This window comes from Triticum urartu, chromosome 5 (genome assembly GCF_003073215.2).
Source record: "Triticum urartu cultivar G1812 chromosome 5, Tu2.1, whole genome shotgun sequence".
Lineage (NCBI taxonomy): Eukaryota > Viridiplantae > Streptophyta > Magnoliopsida > Poales > Poaceae > Triticum > Triticum urartu.
In genome coordinates this window covers 519,861,139-519,871,026 of record NC_053026.1, presented here as the reverse complement: position 1 = coordinate 519,871,026, position 9,888 = coordinate 519,861,139, and positions in this window count along the sequence as shown.

Sequence of the window (9,888 nt, the reverse complement as noted above, 5' to 3'; positions counted from 1 at the left end):
TTGTTTGTGTAAGCAAATAAGACGTGGGACAATTGAGTTGGTTTAAGGGAAAACCAATGGTAAAAAATCAGCGCTGGGTGGGAAAAACAACAAAAATAAGGATGTAAATATGAAAAGGGAATTTTATGTGTTCTCAATATAATGATACGTGTATATGAACTAGTAAAACTATAGGTAGAGATTAGAAAACGGATGTAGGACATGCGTTTCAAGAGGATAATAGAATTGGGCTCTGTGTTTGATGCAGTAAAAAAACTGCCTGCGGATGTTGTAAGACAAAATATAACTAACGCTGGCGGGCCAGAGGCGAGTAGATACCTGCTGGATCTTTGTGCCCCGTTGTCGTCATGGGCTGATCCTGTTAAAAACAAAACCAACCCTGGGCAGTCTACAGCCCAGTTGAAACTTGCTCGACCTAAAAAAACAATATATGTGCTCAATAAACGAGAGAATTCTGCAAGTACAGACTGATAACTGGGATGCAGCACGGATATTGTTTTTATCATGATAATAAGTGCATGCACTTGTTTCGAAAAAATTGGAGAACTGGGAATTCGAACGGCGGGTGCTTATGCTACCCATCAAATAAAAATCAGGTGCCTGAAAATTCGTTTCAAAACAAATGATTCAGCTTTATATCCACGTCGACCCTCGGCATGATGGTTGGAAGCAAATGCAAGTTCATACCAAAAGATCGTTAACAACAATACCAACTTGCGGACGACAAGGTAGTACAACTACCAATACCAAACTAACTTATAATCTTTTTACTCCTGGCCCTAGTGTTCGTCTGGTAGAAAATCTTGCAGAGGACCAGCTCCCGCTCCTTCTCTTGCTCCAGGTCCCCGAGGTGGTACTGGTGCATCACCCAGTTGGTCCTCTGTTGGTCGAAGTTCTTGTTCGTGTGCAGCACCAGAACCTTTTTTGCTGCCCGTCTGCCGGCCGTTGACCATCACCGGCAAGGTATTGCCGGTCTTGTGCCACATCGCGTGCATGCCGCACTCCGACTGTATCTTGCGATGCGTCCACGTGCCCCTTTTGAACGCCCTGGAATTGCGCTGGAAGAAATGCTTCCTTAGGCCACTCAGTGTGATACCTGCAGTATTGTGGAATACAGGTTTTAGTGTACCTAGTTGGCATTTTCATAACATCTTTGGCATGTTGCAGTCACTTGTTTCACTTTTTATTAACTGTCAAATTGTAATTGCTTCACCAGGTCTGCGTCTAAAAAGAAAAATAGAGCTATAAACAAAGGAATATGTTTGTGCAAGTAGACGACTGATCGGTGTCTTACCTGGAAGTTTCTCAGGTTGGGTGTAGCACATGACGTGCTCGCTGTCGATGGTTGGTATGAACAAATCAATGAGAGACTGAAATTTCGCGCTGTCAGCACTCACTTTGGCCTCAAGGTGCTCGATCAGCTCCTGATCCATGGGATCGAACTTGACGCCAGCCGGCAGCATCGGCCAATCCTTCTTCGACTTGCATCGGTAATTCCAGTTATATGGTACTCAATGTATGATCAATCGACTGTTTTAAGTGAATGATGAAAGATTTCGACAGATAAGTGGTACTCCAAATCTGAAGTCCAGAATACCCGAACACGCCGCCGGGATTCTTGTGTCACCTCACCCGCAGCGTGTTGTCACGTCAATTCAATGTGTGTACATGATGAATAATTTGACCGACGTATACTAGTACTGTTACTGTACTACTTACTAGTCGTATTTAGTGTCACAATTTATACATAGGTTTAACTAACAAGTACGCACTTGAAAACTAACTGATATATATATGGCTTTTGCACAACATCTCCATCATCATTATCAGTACATCCTACGCAGGTGAGTTAGGATGCACTTGATCCCAGGAAGGTATCTATCCTTCAAACCAGAGGAGTGCTTCAAACTAACAACAGTACATAATATCCAACAAAAGAGGGTCGTGCTATAGCAGCAGAATACATGGCTCAGTCTAGATATCAGCACGAGTCAAGTTGTGCATATTTGCTGTTGGCATGAACCACATCGCCGCATGTCGGGTTTGTAAAAGCCATCCATCGCATGGAAGCTTGATGCCTTTCACACACTGAAGATTATCTGGCAACAAGCTGTGTCGACGAATCTCTGGATATGGTGATTCATGAAACCCATGGTATGATGTGTAAACACAGCCCCCCCTCGCGAATGGAAGTTGCATAGCACAGTAATCATCGCCGGTGATATGATTGATGATTGGTTGGATGATCGGATAATTGAGCCCGAGGAACAAGGAGTGGTTGCCGAGGCTGTAAACCCGCCTCCAGTTGAATACGCCTGGCCCAACGGAGCTGGGATCTTTCTCGAACATGAAGCAACCATAGCCATCAATGTCATGAACGCCCCACGCATTGTACTGCATGTGGTTTGATGTAATGGTTTGGTCAATTTGGTATGTGCGAATGAGCATCAAATGACCGCCGTCAGCTGAACGAACGATAAACCACCACCCATCGGCTGGTATGATTCCAGGTCCAGGAATCATGAAGGCCAGCGCATTTGCATCTGGTGCAACAATTCAAATTGGAGACCAAAAGGACAAAAATAAACAATCATGTTCAGAGTATGTGTGGAATTAAGATTATTATAACAGTGACACATATCATAGATAGAGAATTGCAATGCCATGGTCATAATCATACCCCAAGTTAAAAAAATTAAGCCAATGGCTTTCATATTCTAGCAATATGTCATGGTTCAAACATCATGTAACAATGAGAGGAAAACAACTATGACAGCGCCTACTCATATTCTACCATAGCACTTACTACTACTGTTCTCATATCAACTCTAAGCAATAACATGCGTTGTTATAAAAATCTTGTAAACGAGAGTAACATAGAGCAATCATGATGTTATGCTCATAATATGTATTCTAACAATCATTAGATGCCAATTGTTCTCATATCAACTCTAACAATAACATGTGTGATCATAAAAATCTAGGAAATGAGAGGAACATATAGCAATGATGTGGTTATAGACATGCTATGCATTCTAAATTTGTAACAAATGAACATGCAGTCATATTCATAAGGTAAAATGAGATGAGATAGAACAATTACACGACAATAGATTCCTCCAGTATAGGCAGCCAATCTGTGTGTCGACCGCGTAAATGATGCCATCGTGCACTATAGCATCAGATAGAAATGTTGCCTCAACAGGATTGATGATGAGCCATAACCATGTATGGCGACCAGATTCCAGATAGACTAATCCCATGTTGAATAAGGCAATGAGCTTGTAATCCATGTAGTCTTCTGATGGTGTGGGAACTTCACAGATTACAACTTTCTGCAAACAGAGGTCAAGCCAAAAGCTTGACGCGTCTCGTGCGTAGTAGGCAGGAGTGTCCGGCGGGCCGCGAGGCTCGATGGCGGCGGTATCCAACGATGGAAGGGTGATCTCTCGCTGGGTGTAGATATCCACGAGACACCACGGACTACCGGTGTGGTGGATGAGGACGATCCAGTTGGCCTTCATGCCCGCCCAGTAGTGGCCGTGCATGAAGGACAGGTGGACGGGTAGTGGTAGCATCTCGAGGGGAACCACGGCAACCTTCGTAGGATCGTCAAGTCGGTGTCTGGGCACCTGCGAGGATCGGGCATCAGCAAGCATGGTGTCTTGAAAAGAGTCAGCCGGTTGCAGACGAGTAGACGGTACAAAGACACCGAGCATGCGGCCAGACGAACGGTGCTAAGTAGGTCCATACGACTACAGATCTGCTCCAAGAGAACATCGGGGAGGGAATTCCAATCGCGGCTCTGCGTGTCAGTCGGTTCTGCCATTGGGGTTTTCGGTGCTTGCGAGCCAGCGGGGAAGTGGATTCGGGCGGGTGAGCGAAGAAGCTTCTCCTCGTGTGGCCGAGCAGTGAGCGGGGGCATATGGTACGCGTGAGCTACCAAGGAAGATGGTGCGTGCGGGCGAGCAGTGAGCGGGGGTAAATGGTGTGCGGCCGAAGATGGGGAAGAGAGGAGGAAGAAGAAGAGATGGCAGTACTGGGTAAGGCTGATTTAGTAACACCAACACACTGGTTCAGTTTATTAATTACGTGTCCCATCTGCTGCAGCGTGTATTGTCACTTCACTCCAAAGACTAGTTGAATAGTTCTCTCTGACCGAGATGGGGAATAATGGATCGCGAGGACTTCCTTTCTACAGTATCCCTATGCCTCTACGCTCACTTCACTCATTTTGCTCCGTACCTAGTCACTTCTTGAAATTTGTAGGAAGACAAATACTCTGTATTTGGGAACAGAGGGAGGCTTTTACTCTGTACTATTTGGGAACAAAGGGAGTATCACCATATGGAGGGAATAGAGGAAGCTTGAAATTGAACATGTCAATGGAGGGAGTAAGCCCCATGCATGCATGCATGCATGCAACATGCAACACTCACACGTACACATGGATGCACGCAACACTCACGCACCCATGCGGCACACATGTGACGCCCCGAGATCGTTGCACCAGGTGTCTTCCAGTTATTCGTTGTTGTTGCCTTGTCATTTGATTGCGTGTTGCATTTCATCATGTCATCATGTGCATTGCATCATCATGTTTTCAAAACTTGCATCCGTCCCGGTCTCCTCGTTCTCTCCGTTGTCCGTTCTGAGCCCAACCACACTCGCACGCGCCCGTGGCATGTCCGAAATAGTATTTTATAAGTGGCCGGAAAATGTTCTCGGAATGGGATGAAAGTTAACGTGTGGTCTTATTATAGTGTAGATAGACCGCCTGTCAAGTTTCATCGCATTTGGAGTCTGTTTGATGCCCCAACGGATAACTATAGCGGCATTATAGTCGGTCTATCGTCGGACGTTTTCGGTCTTCAAAAACTGTTGCCGGGATTTCCCTCTCTTCCCTCCCTAGTCTGTCTACACAATCCACTACTTACCGCCAGGCCCAATCTAACCTCTCTCGTCAGCCCGCGGCCCTCCTCGCGCACGTGTCTGAAGCTTCCCCGAACCCGACCCGGGCAGTTGTCACCGTTGGGTCCGGATCATCCCCAAACATCTAGAAAATGTCTCCGTTTTCTTAATTGGACTTCCTAACCTATTTTTTCTCAGCCGTCCGTTTTAGATCAAAGGGCTTCTATTAGTCTGCTTTTAGATCCACTTGCTATTTAAACAGACCAACCCTAGAATCTAGGGAGATGTCCCGTCGATCCCTCTCGGCCGCCGCCACTATCTTCCTCGGGATCCAGATCCACCACTCTCCCTCGATTTCCCCAGCGAGCCAACCACCACATCGCAGCCGCAGCCTCCTCCTTCCTGATCCACCAGCCAACTGCCCTGGTCTCCCTTGCCCTTCATGCCCGTTCAAACCAGCAGGCCCCACGCCTCCCTCCGCGCCGTCCAGGTGATCCCCGAGCCAGAGCTCGTCCATGAGCAGAGCCGCCATTGCCCGTCCGGCGCATCCTGGCTACCTGCCGGACCAGGGCCCTGTCGCCTTGCTCCTCCTCGTCTCCCTACATCTCCTTTTCTGTTCGGCCTCTGTTTGCTCATCTTCGTCGTTTACTTCTCAGGAACAGCTCTCGCCCGCCTCCATGCTCATTTTGGTTCGGGAGAGGAGCTCCTGACCGTGCCTCCCACGTTACCGCTTGCTCGCCGGACGACCAGCGCCGCTGCCGGCGACCACCACCAGGAACAGCGCCGCCCCGCCTTCCTTCCATTCTTCTCCTTTTCCTTCGTCGCTCATCTCGTTTCTGACCTCGCAGAGACCTCCCAGGGAGCCCGCTTTGGCGTCCAGGGGGCTTTAAGCACCAGCAGCCGCCGGTTCGGATCCATCCTCCTCGACCCTGCCGTCGCCTTCCTTCGCCGCCCTGGCCCGTTCCTGGCCGGTTCCCGCCGGCGACGCCCCACCCTGGACCCGCTCGTCTCTGCCGCCGCTGCAGCTCTGAACCTCGCGCCCCGCTGCAGTGATTTTTCTTCAGAGACGAGAGCAGAGCCGCCTCATCCCGTTCGCGTTGACCGAGCCTCGACCCTCTGCTTCGCTCGCCGGAATCCTCAGTGCCGCCGTGCCTGCTGCTTGCTTCATCGACCCGGCCACCAAGTCCCATGCCGTCGCTGCTCTTCTTCCTGTCGAGAGGAGGAGGATGACGCCCCTGCCTCCGTTCGCTCGATTCGTTCGTGTTGACCGCAGCCCGATCCAGACTCGCCCGCTTGGGGCTCGTCCCAACACCCTTGCACTTCATGCATATCCTAACTAATTAACCGTGCATAGGATTAAAACAAACTTTATATGTAAAATGTCTAGAATTTTGTCTAGTTTAATAATATTCAACTTTCATCTATGTTTAAATTGTTTAAAATGTTGTTTGTGTAATTTTGTCCATATAGCATGCTAAAATGATTTAATTCATAACTAAATAACCGTAGCTCCAAACTTAATAAACTTTATATGTAAATGGGGTAGAAAAATGCCTAGTTTAACATGGTGCACTCTTCTTGCATGTTTAACAACTCTAAAATTGTGTTTAGGGCAGAACAGTACCATAACCAAAATTATGCACATGAGGATTTTTCTGGACTTGTTGTTTGTTGTTCCGGCCTCATTTAAACTTGCCTAGATAGGTAGTTATCATTTGCTTCACCTCTTGCCATGTTAATAAACATTTAATATTGTTGGGTACATAAACGAGATCGAACTAAATAACTTGTCGTGGTGTTTCATCAATATGCAATGGAGTTGCATATTGAGCTTCACTTAATTTGTTGGATTGCTTGTGCATTTTTGCCAAGCCATGCTTCATTAAAATGGACATGCATCATACTTGATTGTGCATCGTGCCATGTTTATGTGATGGTTGTTTAGTATGTTGTTTGCTTCTTTCCGGTGTTACTTCTTCGGGTTAGTTCCGATAACGTCATGTTTGTGAGGATCCGTTCGACTATGTCCGTTTGTCTTTTTCATGGACTCGTTCTTCTTCCTTGCGGGATCTCAGGCAAGATGACCATACCCTTGAAATCACTTCTATCTTTGCTTGATAGTTGCTCGCTCTATTGCTATGCCGCGATACCTACCACTTGCTATATCATGCCTCCCATATTGCCATGTCAAGCCTCTAACCCACCTTTCCTAGCAAACCATTGTTTGGCTATGTTACCGCTTTGCTCAGCCCCTCTTATAGTGTTGCTAGTTGCAGGTGAAGATGGAGTTTGTTCCTTGTTGGAACATGATTATTGTTGGGATATCACAATATCTCTTATTTAATTAATGCATCTATACACTTGGTAAAGGGTGGAGGCTCGGCCTTATGCCTGGTGTTTTGTTCCACTCTTGCCGCCCTAGTTTCCGTCATACCGGTGTTATGTTCCTTGATTTGGCGTTCCTTACGCGGTTGGGTTATAATGGGAACCCCTTGACAGTTCGCCTTGAATAAAACTCCTCTAGCAAGGCCCAACCTTGGTTTTACCATTTGCCACCTAAGCCTTTTTCCCTTGGGTTCTGCAGACTCAAGGGTCATCTTTATTTTAAACCCCCCGGGCCAGTGCTCCTCTGAGTGTTGGTCCAACTTGTCAGCCGCCGGTGGCCACCAGGGGCAACTCTGGATTGGCCTACCGGAAGTTTGGACAATCTGGTGTGCCCTGAGAACGAGATATGTGCAGATCCTATCGGGATTTGTCGGCACATTCGGGTGGCTTTGCTTGTCTTGTTTTACCATTGTCGAGATGTCTTGTAACCGGGATTTCGAGTCTGATCGGGTCTTCCTGGGAGAAGGAATATCCTTCGTTGACCGTGAGAGCTTGTGATGGGCTAAGTTGGGACATCGCTGCAGGGTTTTGAACTTTCGAAAGCCGTGCCCGCGGTTATGGCTAGATGGGAATTTGTTAATATCCGGTTGTAGAAAACTTGACACTTAACTTAATTAAAATGCATCAACCGCGTGTGTAGCCGTGATGGTCTCTTCTCGGCGGAGTCCGGGAAGTGAACACGGTTCTTGTGTTATGCTTGAATGTAAGTAGTTTCAGGATCACTTCTTGATCACTTATAGTTCACGACCGTGCTTTGCTTCTCTTCTCACTCTCATTTGCGTATGTTAGCCACCATATATGCTACTGCTTGCTGCAGCTCCACCTCATTACCCCTTTCCTACCCATGAGCTTAAATAGTCTTGATCGCGAGGGTGTGAGATTGCTGAGTCCCCGTGACTCACAGATTACTTCCAAAACCAGTTGTAGGTGCCGATGATACCAGTGCAGATGACGCAACCAATCTCAAGTGGGAGCTCGATGAAGATCGTGTTCGTTGTGTTGTTTCGTTTCCAGTTGATCACTAGTGGAGCCCAGTTGGGGTAATCGGGGACCTATGCATCTGGGGTTGTCTTTATTTTGGTTGCGTAGTCGGACCTTGATTGTATCTGGATGATGTAATGCTATATTTATGTATTGTGTGAAGTGGCGATTGTAAGCCAACTCTGTATCCCTTTCTTATTCAGTACATGGGATGTGTAAAGATTACCCCTCTTGCGACATGCCTACAATGCGGTTATGCCTCTAAGTCATGCTCCGACACGTGGGAGATATAGCCGCATCGTGGGTGTTACAACACATCACACGACGCAACACACACGCTCACGCTCAAGTGCTCAACCTACTCCCTACGTCCGTGAAAGACTGTACATTTAGAGATTTACACATTGACCAGGGCATAATTAACGCCCAAAAGTAGCAGACTTATGTGTGCATGCGACCATTGAGATAAGAAGATTAAATGAAGGCCGTTGCATGCTGTAATTAAGGATAGACATGTAGGCTATACCTACAGCACAAGTTGGTGCATTAGTCAATCAATATCAATTTAGATTAAAGGCTAAATGCATTGGAAGTGTAGATGTACATCATGTACTACACTCTTTGTTTTATAGCCGATGTACACTCTTTGTTGGAAGACCGAGGGAGGACACATGCATGCACTCACATACACAACCAGGGCGGTTCGCGCGCAAGGGTTGGACTCGTGTCGCGCCTGCGTAAAGTTTTGTTTAACTGATTTCTTTGCTCTGCCAACTGACAGGTGGGACCCAAAAACCAGGTGCAATTTAACCAGTCAACAAAGTGCCACGTCGACTATGTGGCCGGTCAGTAGGGTGCAATACGGTGCTCTACGATGAGCTAGTGATCGTATAATCGCCGCAAAACTATATATAGTGACCGTAAAGAGAGTATTGTTACATATGTTGACCGCCAGTGTGTTTTCTCGTTTAAAATTAAGCCATATTAATCGGAAAGGATGCAGTATGGACTACTACTACTAGTACTAGTACTGCTTTGATGTGTCCCGTCAACTCGCCGAACGAGGAGAAGCTTGCTTAATACGCCTCTCCCTCACCCACGCGCGCGGTGGTTCGCAGGACGAGGAGAGGGTTTTGACTACAGCGCCCTCTCCCTCTCCCTCTCCCTCCCCCTCTCCCTCGCCCTTGTCCTCACCCTCACGGTGGACGTGCAGCAGTTCAATCGATGTCAGATTGCCAGAAGCATATTGTACTGTACTATCATCATTGTTGGACCTTCCGAAGAGGCAAAGAGCCAAGTGCAAGGTTTACACGAGTACGAACTGTTGAACCTCCCGAAGAGGCAAAGAGCCAAGCGCAAGGTTTTATAGGAGTTGTCGTCCTACTAGGAGTGTACTACAACTATAGCGAACGATGCTACTGTATGATGCCGCCATGTCACGTATATCCAAAGCTATGCCACCTTTTTTTCTCAAAGAGCATGTTGGAGCCCGTGCAACAACCACACAAGTTGCATGTACACATAGCACATTTACTAGTAATAAATTCTAAAGGACAAATGCCAGTATGCCACATAAGTTCATCTCCAATACATGTGATAAATTTGTGCATG